The following is a 21,264-nucleotide window of genomic DNA, read 5'->3' as shown; positions in this document are numbered from 1 at the left end:
TTCAGTTAAAATAATTGTTTGAATGTGCTTGCTCCATGTTTGCCTCTAATTCTGTGTTTAAAAGCAGAAATCAGAAATTCATATAGAGGAAAATTAAGAAATTGCTTGATTAAGGGCAAGTGGTAATAGTATGCAGGTGGGATTAGAATATGTGACTAATGAGAGAATAAACAGTAGAACACTTTGAGAGGCAAATAACTTTCCCTGCACTGAAACATTCCATGATATCTTTGGCACATTTAGCAAATTTATCTGTGGAGGGAACATTATTTAATCAAGGTTCAAACTCCATAAAAAAAATTTCTAATACCATATTTGGACAAAGAGCATGTGGATCGCTCAAAAGGTCTAAACTCCCCTTTCTTAAGTTGGTTCTGTTTTCCAGTATTTTGTGACCATGTTATGGAGTTTGAACTGCTTTTGGCCATAACTTGTAACCATCTTCCAAACCAAGTTTTCTTCAGCTTTGAAGATTTTATTGACCTCTCTATGCAATCCCTCTACATTCAGAATCTTAGTACGCTGTAAGAGGTAAAAATCATTGCATTTCCTGTCGTTATTAACTAACACTTGATCATCTTGGTATGGTTGAATAATTTAGTATCCAGATTAAATATTTTTGAGGGATCCTGCAGAATCAACCTGTTCAAAAACAGTTATTAAGCAAGAACAGTTTATCTCCCATATATTCAGGACTTAATTGCTCTTTCTACAGTTGTCAAGATCTGAGCTGTAGAGTTTAATGCTGCTGAACTCCATTTTCTTCCCTTTCCCATGCACTTTGTGGCAGCTATTGATGTGGGTAGAATTACTTTGTTGCACATTAACACAATTTTAAAAGTGCAAATGTAAAACTGCATACAAATACCATCTGGCATTGCCCTAAGAGTCATCAATGTAGGCCTCTGATCACAAAAATCCTTTGCTATGAACTGTTTCGGTGGACGTTTCATACAATGCCACACACACCAGGCTGCATTATAGAAAAACATCTATGGTACAGCCATCTCCACCCCAGAAACTGCCAAATATTCTTGCAAAGAACAGAGCAGAGATTTTTCAGAGCCCAGACTGTGGACTTCTATGGAAGTGTGCACAGCTCCTTCAATAAGATGCCATCCGCTTCTGGAGTTCATGGCCAGGTCTTCAGTTCAGGTTTCCGTAGTATCCAAGACATCCTCAAGGAGCAGTGCCTCAGAAAGGTGGCATCCATTATTAAAAATCCCCATCACCCAGGACATGCCCTCTTCTCATTGTTACCATCAGGAAGGTGGTACAGAAGCCTGAAGGCACCACTCAGAAATTCAGGAACAGCTTCTTCTCCTCTGCAATCTAATTCCTAAATGGACATTAAACTCACGAACACCACTGCACTTTTATTATTTCTGATTTTGGACTATTTTTAATTTAGCTATTTAATGTACATATATACTGGTGTTAGATGTTACAGATGTTAGATCATAAGACCATAAGGCATAGGAACAGAATTAGGCCATCTGGCCCATCAAGTCTGCTCCGCCATTCAATCATGGCTGATCCTTTTGTCTATCTCCTCCTCAACCCCAGTTCCCGCCCTTCTCCTTGTAACCTTTGATGCCATGTCCAGTCAAGAACCTATCAATCTCTGCCTTAAATACACCCAACGACCTGGCCTCCACAGTTACATGTGGCAACAAATTCCACAAATTCACCACCCTTTGCCTAAAGAAATTTCTCTTCATCTCTGTTTTGAAAGGGCGGCCATCTATCCTGAGGCTGTGCCCCCTTGTCCTAGACTCTCCAACCATGGGATACATCCTTTCCACATCTACTCTGTCTAGGCCTTTCAACATTCGAAAAGTCTCAATGAGATCCCTCCTCATCCTTCTGAATTCCAGTGAGTACAGACCCAGAGCCATCAAATGTTCCTCGTATGATAGCCCTTTCATTCTTGGAATCATCCTTGTGAACCTCTTCTGGACTCTCTCCAATGCCAGCACATTTTTTCTAAGATAAGGATCCCAAAACTGTTCACAATACTCAAGGTGAGGCCTCACCAGTGCCTTATAAAGCCTCAGCATCACATCTTTGCTCTTGTATTCTAGACCTCCTGAAATAAATGCTAACATGGCATTTGCTTTCCTCATGTGACAAGAATACACATAGATAAGATATTAGCTGTCCTGTGTGATCAGCAGTTGGTCTGCCACCTGTCTTCAAGAGAGAGATAAGGAAAACAATGGAGCAGCATTTGGAGATGTGTAATGAAGGGACGGGAGAGAGAGCTGTCTAGAGCGGCTCCCCCTTTGAACCCTGAACTGTTTGAAGTGATGGACAGGCGATACCCCAGCAGGGGGATAAAAAGGGACAGGTTCTCTAAGGCAGGACACACACGACACCACGAGGTAACGAGACCCTGGAAGTGGTGCACCCCGCAAGTCGGCGGGAGTTGTTTGGAAGGCTGGTGGCGGAACCAAGCCATAGACGCACAGGGTGGAAAGGTACGATCAGCGGGAACCTGGTGTGTGTCCGCCCTTGCTTGGGTGCCAGGTTCACTGCAGAGGATCGACCACATCTGGAGGAGGGGTCACAGTCGGTGACCTCAGGTGACATCACAAAGGACTCGCCCGAAAGCTGCTTGTGAGCAATATCGCCGGTCTGTGAGTGGAAGCCGTTTTGAATGATCATTCGTTCCCGTTCTCTCTCTCTCTCCTTCCCCCCACGTTATCCATCGCCACGGCAACAATTACTGCGAACTGAACTAAATTGGACTGAACTTTGCGTCACTTTGAAATTGGTCATTTACCCCTAGACAACGATAGAGCTTGATTGATCCTGTTATCTTAATTCTGTGCACATGTGTGTTTATCATTGCTGAACTGTTGCATTTATTATCCTTTCGATTACTGTGTTGCTTGTTTCTTTAATAAAACTTTCTTAGTTCTAGTAATCCAGACTCCAACTGAGTGATCCATTTCTGCTGGTTTGGCAACCCAGTTACGGGGTACGTAACACTCACCACCGACTCTACCTGCAAGTTAACCTTTAGGATGTTCTGCACAAGGACTCCCAAGTCCCTCTGCATCTCAGATTTTTGGATATTCTCCCCATTTAGAAAATAGTCCACACATTTATTTCTATTACCAAAGTGTATGACCATGCATTTTCCAACATTGTATTTCATTTGCCACTTTCTTGCCCATTCTCCTAATCTGTCTAAGTCCTTCTGCATGCTACCTGTTTCCTCAACACTACCTACCCCTCCACCAATCTTAGTATCATCTGCAAACTTGACAACAAAGCCATCTATTCCATCATCTAAACTACTTATACACAGCATAAAAAGAAGTAGTCCCAACACTGGCCCCTGTGGAACACCACTAGTCACTGGCAGCCAACCAGAAAAGGATCACTTTTATTCCCACTCGCTGCCTCCTACCAATCAGCCAATGCTGTAACCATGTTAGTAACTTTCCTGTAATACCATGGGCTCTTGACTTTGTAAGCAGCCTCATGTGTGGCACCTTGTCAAATGCCTTCTGAAAGTCCAAATATACAATATCCACTGCATCCCCTTTATCTATCATACTTGTAATCTCCTCAAAGAATTCCAACAGGTTCGTCAGGCAGAATTTTCCCTGAAGGAAAACATTCTGACTTGTACTATCTTGTACTATCTTGTCCTGTGTCACCAAGTACTCCATCTCCTTAACAATTGACTCTAACATCTTCCCAACCACTGAGGTCAGGCTAACTGGTCTATAATTTCCTTTCTGCTGCCTTCCTCCTTTCTTAAAGAGTGGAGTAACATTTGCAATTTTCCAGACCTCTGGCAGCATGCCAGAGTCCAATAATTTTTGAAAGATCATTTCTAATGCCACCACAGTCTGTAATGCCACTTCTTTCAGAACCCTAGGGTGCAGTTCCTCTGGTCCAGGTGACTTATGTTCCGTTAGGCCTTTCAGCTTTTTGAGCGCCTTCTCTACCTCTCTTCCTTCACACGGGCATAGTACTAGTATCTTCTACTGTGAAGACTGACGCAAAAAACTCATTTCATCAGCCATCTCCCTGTCCCCAGTTTTTATTTCTCCTGCCTCATTTTCTCACAGTCCTATATCCACATTCATTTCTCTTTTATTTTTAACATACTTGAAAAAATTTTTACTATCCACTTTGATATTGTTTGCTCACTTGCTTTCATATTTCATCTTTTCCTTTCTAATGATGTTTTCAGTTGCTCTCTGTAGGTTTTCAAAAACTTCCCAATCCTCTCAGTCAGTCAGTCAGTGGGTGCCGTCCCAAATCCAGGGTTGGCAGCTATGCACCTCCATCTTCTTCGATCTTGTGACAGCACCGAGTACAGCCTCTCCTCCAGTTTGTTCTCGCTGGCTGCCTTGGCACCACCTGCCGCCGCCCCGCTGAACTTGAGCCCGAGGCCGTGTCGGCCTCCAGCCGTGGCCGCTTCTTCAAGTTCGGCCTTTCCTAGGCGGAGGCCTTGGGCAGGTCCAGGCACACGATGCAGCACCCAAGTTCATCATGTCTCTTCTAACCAGGTGCATAGCATACAATTCGTAGATACGCAGTGAGGCTTTAATCTTTTCCACTGAAGATGGCCGTTGACTCACAAGGAACTCATCCATCCTTTGTCAGGTCTTGCTTTTTTTTAGTCCTGCTGGGTGTCCTCACACCCTCCTCACCAGACTAAGTCCAGTGGGGGAGCCGGCCCAAGTCACGGACCACTCGACTACAGCCCCCCCCCTCAGAAGAATTCCTCTATATTCCCACTAATTTTTACTTTGTTTTACTGTATGCCCTTTCTTTTGCTTTTACAATAGCTTTGACTTCCCTTGTCAAATGGTTGTACTATTTTACCATTTGAGTATTTCTTCATTTTTGGAATGCACATGCCCTGCACCTTCCTCATTTTTCCCAGAAACGCCCGCCATTGCTGTTCTGCTAACATTCCTGTCAGCAGCTCCTTCCAATTTACATTGGCCAACTCCTCTCTCATACCACTGTAATTTCCTTTACTCCACTGAAATACTGCTACATCAGACTTGACTTTCTCCCTACCAAATTTCAAATTGAACACAATCATATTGTGATCGCTGGTTTCTCAGCGTTCTTTTACCTTAAGCTCCCTAATTGCCTCTGGTTCATTACATAGTCATAGTCATAGTCACACTTTATTGATCCCGGGGGAAATTGGTTTTCGTTACAGTTGCACCATAAATAATAAATAGTAATAGAAATAGTAATAGTAATATTACTATTAGTAAATAGTAATAGTCATAGAAGTAATAACTAGTAATAGAATAGTAATAGAAAATAGTAATCAATAGTTAAATAGTAATATGTAAATTATGCCAGTAAATTATGAAATAAGTCCAGGACCAGCCTATTGGCTCAGGGTGTCTGACCCTCCAAGGGAGGAGTTGTAAAGTTTGATGGCCACAGGCAGGAATGACTTCCTATGATGCTCAGTGCTGCATCTCGGTGGAATGAGTCTCTGGCTGAATGTACTCCTGTGCCCACCCAGTACATTATGTAGTGGATGGGGGACATTGTCCAAGATGGCATGCAACTTAGACAGCATCCTCTTTTCAGACACCACTGTCAGAGAGTCCAGTTCCATCCCCACAACATCACTGGCCTTACGAATGAGTTTGTTGATTTTGTTGGTGTCTGCTACCCTCAGCCTGCTGCCCCAGCCCACAACAGCAAACATGAAAACAGCAAACAAACACATTTGCTGTAACACCTAATCAAGTATAGCTGATCCCCTAGTAGGCTCAATGACAAACTGCTCTCAAAAGCTATCTCTTAGGCATTCAATAAACTTGAGATCCATTACCAACCAGATTTTCCCAATCAACCTGCATGTTAAAATCTCCCATGACTACCATAACATTGCCCTTTTGACTTGCCTTTTCTGTTTCCTTTTGTAACCTGTGGTCCACCTCCCAGCCACTGTTGGGAGGCCTGTATATAACTGCCATCAACGTCCTTTTACCCTTGCAGTTTCTGAACTCAACCCACAAGGATTAAAACATCCTCCAATCCTATGTCACATCCTTCTACTGATTTGATGACATTCTTTACCGGTAGAGCCACACCAGCCCCTCTGCCTACCTTCCTGTCCCTCCGATATAACGTGTAGCCTTGGACATTCAGCTCTCAACTACAACCATCCTTCAGCCACGATTCAGTGATAGCCACAAAATCATGTTTGGTAATCTGTAATATTGAAACAAGATCATCCACTTTATTTCTTATACTACGTGCATTTAGATACAACACCTTGAGCACCGTATTTGCTATCCTTTCTGATTCTGCATCCCTAATGATTTGATACTCAGCCTGTTGGCTGCAACTAAGTCCCATCACCTGCCTGCCCTTCCTGACAATCTGACTGCACACTATCTTCACTTTTTTACCATCTGTCTTCACTCCAGTTCCCAGCCCCCGTCAAGTGAATTTAAACCCTCCCCAACAGCTTTAACAAACGTGCCCATGAGAATATCGGTCCCCCTCGGGTTCAGGTGCAACCCGTCACTTTTGAACAGGTCAGACCTCCCCCAGAAGAGATCCCAATTATCCAAGAACCTGAAGCCCTGCCCCTGCACCAGCTACTCAGTCACACATTAATCTGCCAAATCATCCTGTTTCTACCCTCACTGGCGTGTGGCACGAGTAGCAATCCAGAAATTACTACCCGGGAGATCCTGATTCTCAGCTTTCTACCTAGCTCTCTAAATTCTCTTTTCAGGACCTCATTGCTTTTCCTTCCTATGCCATTGGTACCAATATGTACCAAGACATCTGGCTGCTCTCCCTCCCTCAAAATGTTGTGGACATGATCTGAGACATCCCTGACCCTGGCACCTGGGAGGCAACATACCATCTAGGTGTCCATCCAGGTTCACGTCCACAAAATCTCCTGTCTGTTCTCTTCTCTATCAAGTCCCCTATCACTACTGCTCCCTTCTTCTCTCTCTTTCCCTTCTGCACCAGGGACCCACGCTCAGTGCCTGTATCCCAGTCGCCGTGGTATTCTCCAGGGAGATCATTCCCCACAAATTATCCAAAGCGGTATACTTGTTTTTGAGGGGAATGGCCACAGGAGTGCTCTGCTCTCACTGCCCATTTCCATTTCTCCTGATGGTCACACCATTACTCACCCCAAAGACAGAAGCACAGTGTGATTAAATGCTGGTTAATCAGTGGAAACCTAGAAATAAGGCTGTTGCAAATTCTGTTGTAAAAATGTTCAGGGCTCGAGATTGATTGAGATAGTGCGGAGTCGGCCTTTCTGGTCCTTCGGGTCCTTCCAGCCCAGCAACCCCCTATTTAACGGTAGCCTCATTACGGGACAATTCACAATGACCCAGTAACCTAGCAACCAGTACATCTTTGAGCTGTGGAAGGAAATCAGAGCACCCAGAGGAAACCCACACGGTCACTTGGAGAACATACTAACTCCTTACATCCACACAACAGCAAAAACCAGCAATGCACAAATTCACATTGAGAGTTTGTGCCTGTCATTAATGTCATATGGTCCATCTAATTTTTGTGAACCTATACAGTTCTTTTTTTTGCATCTGTTTTGTCCAAAGCTGATGAATATCACTCAAAGTTTAACTTCAAGGAATCTTCAACGACTGGGCCAAGTTTTTCACTGTTGAAACAGGCCAATTTTACAAATGCTGGAAACTAACTGAACAGTATTTAAGCGTTCAGGTGCATCTCTCAGGCAGTCATGGAGAAAGTGCTGCACAACCTTCTCATACAAACCTCAAGCAGACCGATCTAAACTAGGGTCATGGTCACCACAACCCCAGTTGGTTTCAGTGGGCTTCTGCTCAACAATGACAGGCAGAAACACTAGGAAGCCCTTCCGATAAAGGAGAAATGGTTCCGTGTTCATCAGATTAGAAACAGGAAAGAAAATACAGGAGGTACACATCTGGCAAAAGAGTGAAACAAAAGAAAAAAATATGTAGGTCAAACTGTCAGCATTTCAGGCCAAGACTCAGCCCTGAAGAAGGGTATTAGCCCGAAATGTTGGTTGTTTATTCATTTCCATAGATGCTGCCTGACCTGCTGAGTTCCTCCAGTATTTTGTATGTGTTGCTCTGGATTTTCTGCATCTGCAAAATTTCTTGTGTTTACAGGTCATACAGGTCATTTTTGATTTGGGAAGCTGAGATTATTGGGTCCTAGCTGCTTACAAATTTATCAACAAGGGTACTAATTGTAACTTACATAAAGTTTGCTGATGTTCCAAAGCTGGGCTGCAGTGTGGATTGTGGTGGGACAGACGATCTTTAAGAAAATATAAACAGGCTAATTGAACAGATACAGAGATGGCTGATAGAACACAGGGTGAAACAATGCAAGGTCATCCATTTTGATGGAAAGGGTGGAATCAGCATATAGTGAGTGTTCACACAGATCACTGAAATGTAACATGCAGGTTCAATAAGTAATTAGAAATTTCGACTTGTTTCGATTCCCCGTGGAACACAAGAGTGAATAGCTCTGCCTGCAACTAACTAGAGCTTTGGCTGGATGAATCTGGATTATAATGTTCACAGCCTGGTCTCCCTCTGTGGGAGGATGCAATACAGACAGAGTAGTTTACAGTTGTAAGGAGGGGACAGAATAACCAGTTCTGATGACTTCATACAAGAGGCAATCTCTCTCTGCTGAGAACACGTACCGCAGGAAAGCGTCTGTGTGATTGCTTTCCGGTATGCACACAAATATAACTTTTGCAATATTTTCATTTATCAAAAATTAAAAACTTCCCCCATGTGTCATCTGAATGCTTTGTGACTACTACAGAGCAGCAATGATCAGCAAAGTGTTGCAGGTGGCTTACCTCAGCAGAGACATCTGCAGAGTGCTACAAACCAGCAGGGGAAACCCCTACCGGTAGCTGCACAGCGCACGAGAGCAGGAAGAGGAAGGAGAGGAGACAAACTGAATCACTCCTAGGCAGTCCAAGAATTCAACTGAGCATATTACCACCGAGTAATGCCAAATCCCTGATCACCACAGTACTTCATATTATATTCCCTGTATCAGCACAACACTGTCCCCTTAACCACAGGAAAAGCCACCACCAATTGGTCAAAAGAGATTCATGATCAAAAATTTTAATTGTGCCCCGTTGCTTTCAAAATTCCAGTAACTACTCTCACAAATTCAGTATCCAAAGACTTTCACCACCCCTGACATGCAGTGCTCTCCCAGTAGCTGAAGCAAGACTGGTAGAAACCCAATGACTTCTGGTCAATACCAGAGGAATGAGCTTAAGGTGAGTGGGTGAAATTTCAAGGGAGATGTCAGAGGAAGGATTCTAATGCAGAGTGTGATAAATACCTGGAACATGTCAGCGGGGGTAGTGATTGAGGTTAATGCAATAGGGGCATTTAAGAGACTTTTAGATAGGCATATTGATTTAAGAAAAATGGAGGGTTAGGGCTATGTAAGAGGGAAGGGTTACATTGATCATGGAGTAGGTTTATAGAGGTCAGAACAACACAGTGGACTAAAGGACCGGTTCTATATACAAACGTATTATGTTCTAGGGCAGGACTCTGCGTGTGGTCTTAGAAGATAATGTGGAACTTCTGAGAATTTGGCATGGCTTTCTTTGGGCTGCACCATCTCAGGCCCGGATAGAGGGGCAAAGTTGCAAGAAAGCAAGTAGATTTGTTGGCAATACTATACGTAGGTTGGGCAACTGCTTCACCAAGCACCTTCACTCCATCCACCGCGCCCCTCTGGATCTCCTGGTGGCCAACTGTTTTAATCCTCCTTCTCAATGCCACGATGACAAGTATGCCCTCAGCCTCCTCCACTGCCAGTTTGAGGCTGAACACAAATCGGAAGTGCAAGGCCTCATATTTCACCAAGGTAATCTGCATCCTATCAGCTTGAACATTGAATTCTCCAACTTTCAGTTGCTGCCCCCTTTCTGTCCCAACAAACGAAAGGGAGCTCCATTTCTGAGGAGCCCATCGCCCTCTGGAGTGCTCCCCTGTTGAAGAGTGGGAAGCATGTCAGCTTGTTAGTGGGTCCATTGTGGTTTAACAGCTGGGAGTACGTGCAGGGTGTGAAACGTCATCGAGCCTTGCAGCAGTGTTGAGTGTGGAATACCTGATGCTTCAACTCAGGCTGGCTTTGATGGAGTTTGGGAAAGGGTAAGTGATGTGCGTGCAGTGGACTGAGCAGTGCTTGAAGGTGAATGGGTAGGTTAGTCCCTGGCCCTCACCATCTCCGACATGTCTCCTCTTGTTACTATCATCAGGGCGGAGGTACAGGAATATGAAAACCCATATTTAACAATTCAGAGACTCTTTCTTCCCCTCGGCCCCCAGATTTCTGAATGGTTCATGAACCATGAAAAATGACCTTTTGTTTGCACTATCTATTTATTCTGTAATTTATAGGTGTTTATATCTTTGCACTGTATCGCTGTCACAAAACAAAGATTCCATATCATATTTGGCAGCGATAAATAACCTGATTCTGATTCTGATCACATCCACACTTTGCATCCAGATTCATGGGGGCTCAACTCCTGGCACTGACCTCGCGGATACTTCACCTAGAACCAATGTCTGGAGGACATCCCACGCATCTAGAATTTCTCCTAAACTGCAACGTATTAGCAATCTAATGGCTTGGAGCCCACTCTTTCCCAGGAACTGTTTGTATATCCCAGACCAGATACATTTGTGGAACATGGTGTATGCAGCATTCAAAATGCACCACTCCTTTCAGACAAGCAAGTTTTGGCTACTAATTTTATTGGCCAGACGCATCCTGGGAGGCAATGAGCTGAAGAGTAAATACTTACTGGATTTAGAAATCATCCAGCTGAGTCTGTACCGTGATTTTAATCAGCTGTCTCCCCTGCAGTGCAATCACTCTGCAGTTACACATTTCAACCCCCACAGCAACTGCTCCAAGAAAATCCAGCCTTCACATTCTGCTAATAGTAACAACTATGACAAACACTGATCTCACAATCAGATATCCCCTCAAACCCAACAAGAGATTCTACAGATTGTGTTTGCATATATGCTACACTAAAAATATATTAATTCAGGATTCAGAAGTGAACTTGACTAGTCATTATCATTGTCATAGACTTAGTCATACTTTATTGGTCCCGGGGGAAACTGGTTTTCATTACAGTTGCACCATAAATAATTAAATAGTAATAAAACCATAAATAGTTAAATAGTAATATGTAAATTATGCCAGGAAATAAGTCCAGGACCAGCCTATTAGCTCAAGGTGTCTGACCCTCCAAGGGAGGAGTTGTAAAGTTTGATGGCCACAGGCAGGAATGACTTCCTATGACGCTCTGTGTTGCATCTCAGTGGAATGAGTCTCTGGCTGAATGTACTCCTGTGCCCAACCAGTACATTATGTAGTGGATGGGAGACATTGTCCAAGATGGCATGCAACTTGGACAGCATCCTCTTTTCAGACACCACCATCAGAGAGTCCAGTTCCATCCCCACAACATCACTGGCCTTATGAATGAGTTTGTTGATTCTGTTGGTGTCTGCCACCCTCAGCCTGCTGCCCCAGCACACAACAGCAAACATGATAGCACTGGCCACCACAGACTCATAGAACATCCTCAGTATCGTCTGGCAGATGTTAAAGGACTTCAGTCCCTTCAGGAAATAGAGACAGCTCTGACCCTTCTTGTAGACAGCCTCAGTGTTCTTTGACCAGTCCAGTTTATTGTCAATTCGTATCCCCAGGTATTTGTAATCCTCCACCATATCCACACTGACCCCCTGGATGGAAACAGGGGTCACCGGTACCTTAGCTCTCCTCAGGTCTACCACCAGCTCCTTAGTCTTTTTCACATTAAGCTGCAGATAATGCTGCTCACACCATGTGACAAAGTTTCCAACCATAGCCCTGTACTCAGCTTCATCTCCCTTGCTGATGCATCCAACTATGGCAGAGTCATCAGAAAACTGCTGAAGATGACAAGACTCTGTGCAGTAGTTGAACTGATGGCACAATTCTACCCACTCTTCCTGATCTTTGACTACACTGCCACTTACTAATGAAAATTTATGGCACATTAATCTGATAGCCATAAAGATGTTATAATAAAGATAATGGCATTTCCTGAAAATGCATTTAAAACAGTTTTGAATGTTATTTTGTTCCTAAAAAAGGAATGCAAAAATTAATGCACACAAGTATACATTCAATCACTTCCTCTAAAAGTGATAAGACGCCCAATTCTACAGATCCAAACATCTGATGCCTTGACCCAAGTGTTTATTCTTCATTTGAAAACCGAAACCAGGAGCATCAGAGAGTTTTCAACTATATTGTTACAGCATTAATTCCAATGTTTCTTCACTTAACGATGATGCACCTCCATGCAGAAGCAAATGAATTTCTGGAGCAATGACCCTAGATAATTTCTTCCCTTCTTTCACAAGACACAACCAAAACAGAAGCAAAAAAAAAAGATGCTGGAGGAATTCAGCAATTCAGGAAGTATCTGGAGAGGAAAACGGACAGTTGCCATTTCAGGTCAATACCCGACACCTGGACTGGAAGAATAAGGACGGATGGACAGTATAAAGAGGCAAGGCATGGTGAACACCTCCCGTCATTTACACTGGCTATCTCTCCTCTTCTCTTTCAGACCAGATGAAGGATCCTAACCTTCCACAATGCTGCCTGATTCATTGAGTTCCTGCAGCAGCTCATGTTTGCTACAGATTCCTACACCTACTGCCTCTTGTGTCTGCAAGTAAAAAGGTTCCTTCCCTTTCCTGGCCTACAGGTGTAAGATGTAGCACCTGCTTAACTCCCTGAACAGGGTCACATGAAGTCATGGGAGCAGGTGCTGGATGGTTGTATGAGCAATTGGGGCATATCACAAGACCTGGTTATGTGACCACTAACACCAGCAGACAATCTCTGAAGGATATAGATAATGGCTGGGGTCACCCGTCTTGTAAAGACACCGCCCAGAAGAAGGTAATGGCAAACCACTTCTGTAGAAAAATTTGCCAATAACAATAGTAGTCATGAGACCATGATTGCCGACATCATATGACATGGCACATTCTCCAGAACGAGAGGCCACCGTTTGAGGATAGAGGGGAAGCCTTTTAGGACCGAGATTAGGAAAAACTTCTTCACACAGAGAGTGGTGAATCTGTGGAATTCTCTGCCACAGGAAACTGTTGAGGCCAGTTCATTGGCTATATTTAAGAGGGAGTTAGATATGGCCCTTGTGGCTACGGGGATCAGGGGGTATGGAGGGAAGGCTGGGGCGGGGTTCTGAGTTGGATGATCAGCCATGATCATAATAAATGGCGGTGCAGGCTCGAAGGGCCGAATGGCCTACTCCTGCACCTATTTTCTATGTTTCTATGTTTCTATAACGATGATGATTTATTTTTACGGGGAGAGAGATCAAAAGGTGTTGTTCAGGGAGACCAGTTTTTATGCAGGTACTGAATGCAATTAGTAAGACAAACAGTATAATAGTCTTCAATACAAGTGAGTTTGAGTACAAGAGCAGAGGGATGCCCCAATCCAATTATCTGGGCTTCCAGTTAGACAAGATTTGGAATTTTGTGTATAGGCCTCACAGAAAGAATGTTACATATGAGGTAGATGCAGTGCAGCAAAGGTTCACAAGATTGAACAGATTAGGCCTGAGTAGTCAGAAAAAGAAACTGAATTCTTCTGGGGCTTGACTTGGTAGAGACAGAATTAATATTTCCGCTGTCTAGGCTATCATGAGCCAGATTCAGTCTCAAAATAAAGAGCTGGCATTCAGAAATTTCTTCACTCAGGAATTCTCCAAGGGAGCTGTGCAGCTTCCACACCAAGTCCACTTAAAAGCAGAGATCAACAGAATTGTTTTGAATATTAAGTGAATCAAGGGATATGCTTGTTATGCGGTTAAGTGGTGGAGAGGTAAGGGTCATCCATAACCATAACGAATGGTGACCTGCTGCTGCTTCCATTTCTGATGTTCTTGTTGAACAATAAGTTGCATTTATACAAGCATCTTTAACGCCAAGTATCCCAAGTTACTTCAGAGGAGCTTAAACAAACTTAACCATACTCCCACACAATCCGCTCATTTCCAATTTTCATAATTTTCATCCAGAAATTAATGGACTGCAGTTGTGAACTTGGGGCCAAGGAGAATGGTTCTTTCTTGTTGACCATTCCCAAAACAGGTGCAACCCATGAAGTGTCCAAGAACCACCTGACATCCCAACTCCTGGGGCACAGTTTGGGCAGATGGCGCAGCTTCTGTATCAGCATCATTCCTGTTTCAAGCAGCTATTAATGATATCCCCATGCTGGTATACAACTGCATGTTGCACACATCACCCACAAAATCTGTAGGAAGTTGAGTGTACATCTGGCATAATTTATATGGTGAAAGACACTCAAAGTCAGTCAATTATAAAATTATTACAGGAAGGATGGTGCCCATTTGGCCCATCAGGTCTCTGCTAGCTCTTTGTAGCTCAACATCTTTAGTCTGGCCCCATGGTTGATCTGAATTTTTAAAAAAATCTTTGAATATATTTTAAATTTGTTTTGAAAGCCACCTTTGAATCTGCATCTAGCACACTTCAGGCAGTGCATTCTTGCCAGCTTGTTATAATGTGGAAAGAAACCACCAAGCCCTTGTGAGCTCCTGCAGAACAATTCCTGGAGTCCTATTCCCCTGTAGCACTCTCTGTCATAAGCCCACAAATCCCCCTTTAATTCTTTTGCCTCTTACCTGCACTAAATAGGAATCTTACAGCAGCTAGTTAAGCCATGGGTAAATCTTTGGAAATGAGAGAAAACCAGAGAACAATGGCAGAAATCGATAAGCTCACAGGGAGAAGGTTCGGCAGCCAGTGGTGTGCTGGCATCCTCACTGGACATTGAGGTGAGTGGTCCCGGGTTCGAATCCGGCCGGCCCCTTGCACGCTAGAAGAAATGTCGAGGTTGCCATCTAATGTGCCACGGGGTGTGCAAACGCTGCCCGGATAACACTGGAAGTCGGGATTGGACCTGGGTCCGCGTAGAGGGGCAGTGGCAACGGCAGCACTCCCTGCTGTGGCACTCCTTTATCACAACTACTGACGTTCACGTAATTCACCCAACTTATGTGCATTGGTTCTCTGCCATGACGTTTTTAGCACAGCAACTGGAATGTCGGAGAAATACACTTGGTTCTTCCACTCCTTTTTAGGAAGCCTTCAGGGATAAAGGATGGGATGCTTCCTTTCTGCTTGGAAAACTCGTCTCCTTTCCATGGACCCTGTCTGTACTTCCCACTGCCTCGGCAAAGTGGCCAATATAACAGCCTGCTCTGGATATTCCCTCTTCTACCCCTCCCATTGGGCAGGGGATACTAAACCCTGAGGCTGAAGGATGGTTTCCATCCTGCTGTTATGAGGCTAATGAGCAGACCTGTCGTATGATAAATGATCTTACAGCCCAACTTGTCATGGCTCTTGCAGCTTACTGCCTACCTGTACTGAACTTCCACTGTAATTGTAGTGCTATATTTCACATTCACTTACGGTTTTCCCTTGTAGTACCTCAAAGAAATGATTTGCATGAATGTCATGCAGAACCTGGCTTTTCACCTTCTCAGTACATGTGACAATAATACTTTGGATGCAAAGCAACAGACAAGGCCTACAGCCTTGTGCACAGGTACTGGGCCAGAGGTGTCTCAGGGATTGACAGTTAGATTGTTGGGGTGGTGCAACAATTTATTTGGGGTTGCATGTGCATCTGGTACATGGGTTTGGGATTCTGATTGAATTGAATTCTTACATCCTTCACATACATGAGGAGTAAAAATCTTTATGCTACATCTCCATCTGAATGTGCAGCTGGAATTGTCATTGCAAATGCTCCTTCTCCTCTTTGAGTGGTCATCCAAGCTGCTGGTATACTACTGCCATTGTGCCTACATCGCCCTCAAACTCTGCAGTAATGAGAGTACGCATCTGTCCTGGCTTCCATGGTGAAAGATGCTTAAACTCATACAATCATACATCACCAAGTCTATTGGAAGTCTATGACTGAATTCCCAAGGACAAATTTAGAACATCCATAATTTTCCCCTGCGCTGTTTTTTTAATATTCTCTTCCCATGACAGGGCTTAAAATAGAGCCTCTGTTTTTAAGAGTCCTGTATCAGTCGCATATAGAAAGGGGCCTGTCCATCAAAGCCACTCAAGTCCTGCTAAGGGCTCAGTGCTGGGATGATGGTGTAAGAGGGGACACCAATGAGGTCTGTTTATTCTCCCAGAGAATGCGGAGGTTTGGAGGTCCTCTCTCCGGTGTCTTGAGGTGCCTGCTGTAGGGTGCCCAAGCATCATGAGCATGTAAGAGGGCTGGTGAGTAGCATCTCTCCAAACAGTAGCTGTTTCAGCCTGAGAGCCTTCATCAGACCCATAGATGCTGCCTGACCTGCTGAGTTCCTCTGGTATTTTGTGTGTGTTGCTCAAGATTTCCAGCATCTGCAGAATCTTTTGTGTCACCTAAACAGAGGCAAATTAATGGTTATATATTACTGTTTGCTGGTGGATACATTCATTAAAATGATGGAGGGTGCAGCATTATTTGAGAATATAGTTTTGTCGAAATGGAAGTAATGGACAGCTGCAAATTAACACTCCTTTCCTTTCAAAGTGTGAAGTGTTTATCATTGTGGCAGGCTCTTCACTGAAAAGGCTTCAAATCAAATAATACAGAGGATTAAGATGGGCTGCATTAAAAACCACTGAGATTCGTACTGTTCTGGAGTTTCTAGATTCTCCAGTCTTGGAAATTATTCTCTCAACATCCACCCTGTTACATGACTTTGAATTTTATGATTAATTAGATTCACTCCTCAAACTCTTGAGAACATCAACCCAGTTTAGTTGCTCGCTTTTCATACAGTAATCAAGCTGACAATCCTTTTCTCCACTGTTCCCAAGGTGAGCCTAGCTGACCTTTCACCTCAGCGCCACTTCTCTGCATGATTCCTTTAATGCCCAAAATTTATCGATGTCTGTGCTGAGTATGTCAGCAACTCCAGCGCCTTGAGCAGAGAATGACAAATCTTCACTACCCTCTGTGTGAATAAATTTCTTTGCACAGGTTTGGAGATCAAAACTATAAACAATATTCTAGATGCATTCTCAGCCCAGGTTTTATCATGGCAGTAAGTCATCTTTATTGTACTGTGACCCTTCGGCATAAAGGTTACTATTTCAGTTTGCTTCCTAAATATTTATGCCCGCATTTTAACTTTGCTCCTTAATAACACTAAAATACTCCACTTTTAACAACTACTCAGATTCTTCAATTTTTCTTCTTAAAGTGGTGGCCTCACGTATATTCTATGCGCCAAATTCTTCTCTACTTTTTCCATCTTCCTTAAAAATTGAGACCTGAAGAAATAGCAGTAGGCCGTTCAGCCCCCATGTTCATTCTGCCATGCAAAAAAAGTCAAGGATGATCTTTTATTTTGGTGTCATTCTCCTACCCTAATCACCTATTCTTAATATCTAAAAGCTCATTCCACTCTGTGTTGAATATTCTCAGTAACAAAACCTCCAGAGTCCTCTGGTTAGATCATTACCCCCTGGGTGAAGAAATTACTTCTCAACTTTGCCCTGAATTTTGCTGCTGTGACTCTTGATTCCACACAAAGTTACTAATTAGAGCACCAACAAGACAAAATCTGCAGATGCTGGAAATCAAAGTAATACACACAAAATGCTGGTGGAACTCAGCAGGCCAGCATCACAGACGCTGCCTCACCTGCTGAGTTCTTCCAGCATTTTGTGTGTATCGATCAGAACACCTACATTTTCATCCAAATATTATCTACAACAGAGGTCTTGGTACTGATCCTTTCAGAACATCATTGGTCCCCTCTGCAACTATGCTCTATGAATACCAATATTAAGACTAAATTTACCAACTCATCAAAGATTACATGTGACTTAATCTTAGGGATCACACTACCACAAGGAAGTGTGTCAAATGCCTTTTGAAGTCCATGTAAACAACATCTACTGCCCTATCCTCAATCATCTTTGTCTCTTCATCAAAAACTCCACCAAATTTGTGAAATAGGACCATACTGACTATTCCTAATGATCAGTAAAGCCATGTTGACTATTCCTAAGATGCCCATCCTTTTCCAAATGCAAGTGGAATCACGTCCCTAAAAATGATCTTCAATTATTTCCCTTCCACTTGTACAAGGTTTGCTGAACTATATATATATTTTTGGGATTTTCCCCCCCTTTTGACCTTCTTAATGAAGGGAACAACATTCTCCAGTCATTGGCACCTTTCCCACGGCTAAAGAGGATACACAGTTCCCTGTCGAAATCCCAGCTATTTCTTCCTTTGCTTCTCTCAGAATCAGGATCTAAGGATTTACACATCTAAAAGATAATCCATACAACACATGCTCCTCCTTAATATCGGAATGCATTAAAATATCACCATTCCCATCCCTAATCTCACCATCATCATGTCCTCCTTGGTTAATACTGATGCAAAGTACTAAGAATCACACACACACATCCTTCGGCTCTATGCATAAATTCCCACCTTTGTTCTGAAGGAAACCCATCTCATCCCTAGCTGCCTTTTTGCTCCAAATAAGATGCCTTCATATTTTCCCAAATTCTACTTTCCAAGGATACATCCTGGCTATTTTTCGTTTGTTTGTTATGTGCCATGTCGTATGACATTGGCGATCGTTGTCTATCCATGATCATGATTGTTCTTGGCAAGTTTTTCTACAGAAGTGGTTTGCCATTTCCTTCTTCTGGGCAGTGTCTTTACAAGATGGGTGACCCCAGCCATTATCAATACTCTCAGAATTTGTCTGCCTGGCATCAGTGATTAGTGATTTACACCAGCTGCTCGTAGTGACTATCCACCACCTACTCCCATGGCTCCATGTGACCCTGAGGGGGGGGGCGCTAAGCAGGTGCTATACTTCGCCCAAGGGTGATCTACAGGCTAGCAGAGGGAAGGAGTGCCTTACACCTCCTTTGGTAGAGATGTATTTCTGCCCCACCACCCCAAAGAAGGGCTCCGCTTAGCCCTTACAATTCCTTTCTTTTCCTCTTTGCTTCCAAATCCTCAAGATACTCATCCTTTTCAGCTTCTTAAACTTTACATATGTCTCCTTTACTTTTTGACTACACTTAAAATATCTCTTGTCATTCAAAGGTTCTCAACCTTTGCCATTCTTATGTTACGTTTTCTCTGATACATGCTGATCCTGATTAACTAGCATTACAAAAGCTCCCACATGTCAGATGTGGATTTACTCTCAAACAGTCATCCCAAATCTACTTTCTTCAGTTTCTGCTGTAATTAATTGTCCGCTAAGTTAGCATTTTCACCCAAGGCCCAAGCATTGATTGTCCCAGAATCCCACTCCCTAGTGCTAATTGGCTTTGATGTTCCTACTCTACCATCAGCCTGTTCATCATTACATTTCCTCTGTTATAGGGATTTACTGGAATCTACCACTAAGGATGCAGCAAGAGAGCACTTACTGAAAACAAATACCATGATTGGGCAAAGTCAACATAAAGTTATGAAAGGGAAAATTTACCTTGATTGGAACTGCTCTGAGTGATGCTGACACAGCCTATAGTTTCCCCCTGTAGGAAACGCAGTCTGTTAACAGAAATGAGGTCAGTCTGTAAGCATAAGGAAGTAGTGGTGGGGAAAGACCAGTCTGTCTTTGATAAAGGCAAGTTAGCACATCAATAAGTATACTAATTAACAACTTTCTTCATTATGGTTTGCAATGAAACTACAGGATATAGGGTTCATACAGTTCTTTTTTCTTATTTGATCATGGTTTGATCTACATCTGGAAAGTTAGGAGTTAAGTCTTTAATGAAGAGTAAAGCACTGGTCAGCTGAGAAATAAACCCATGGAGCACTATACAATGCAGGGTATGTGTTTTAAAGTTCAAAGTAAATATTATTATCAAAGTACATATACTGTATGCCACCATCTACAACCTGAGATTCATTTCCTTGTGGGCATACTCAACAAATCTATAGAATAGTAAATATTAAATGAAAGACTGCCCAACTAGGGCGTTCAACCAGAGTACAGAAGACAGCAAACTGTGCAAATACAAATATAAATAAATAGCAATGAATATCAGGAACATAAGATGAAGAGTCCTTGAGAGTGAATCTATTGGTTGTGGGAACATTTCAATGATTGGGGAAGTCATGTTGAATGAAGTTATTCACTTCTGTTCAAGAGCCTAATGGTTGAGGGGTTGTAACTGTTCCTAAACCTGGTGGTGTGAGTCTTGAGGCTCTTGTACTTTCTTCCTGATGGCAACAGCAAGAAGAGAGCATATTCTTTTCTCACATACACAGTTAAACAGTAACTCTATCTTTAATTCCACTGCAGGTTGAACACTAAACTCATAAATGACACCAACCGGAGGATTAATGCATGCTTTCAATCTTTTTCTACCCCTTGGAATGCATGGATGATTGGGCAGTTTGAATTGTTTGTGCCCGTTGATGTGGTAACCTTGATCTGAGCAAATATTAAGGAAAACCCATTAATCCTTTTATTGTGTTAGTAAGTTATTTGCTTAGCCATGTGCAACTTGGACATGAACACAAACCCATCGAGTAATTTAGATAAACACCTGGACGAGAGCAAGTTCACCAAAATATTTCTGGTTAAAAGAAGTGAAGATGGAATGCAAGCAGTATCCTTGTGGGAAAAGAATAAAAGATGGGACAAAGAAGAATTTGGATTTTCTACACATAGGCTGGTGTTCCATCATTCCATTCCTCACTCAAAATCTCTGCAGCTGGCCTTGCCAAATAATCTGACAAAACTCCATGACTCTGCTGTCTGTCATTCAAGCCCAGATGTACTATTTTCCAAACAGATACTCCAGCTCTGAAGCTTAGAAACATAGGGGAAGTATGGTCTGACGGAATATCCAGCAATCAGATGCTACATCTTGTTTGCCTCCCAATGGCAAACTGATCCAACTACCTTTTAAACAGAGGAAGTTTGTTTTCTTACTTTTGGCTCTCAGGCATTCTGTTCTTCCAGCTCTGGCCCCTCACGGAACTACTTAATTAAGAGAATAGACTTTATCACCAGGATCAGTCAACAGGTTGACTACTTTCCTCAATTATTATCACATTTTTTGGCTCATTTGATCA

The sequence above is a fragment of the Mobula hypostoma genome, chromosome 12, assembly GCF_963921235.1.
Source record: "Mobula hypostoma chromosome 12, sMobHyp1.1, whole genome shotgun sequence".
Classification (NCBI taxonomy): Eukaryota; Metazoa; Chordata; class Chondrichthyes; order Myliobatiformes; family Myliobatidae; genus Mobula; species Mobula hypostoma.
This window is presented reverse-complemented; position numbering follows the sequence as displayed.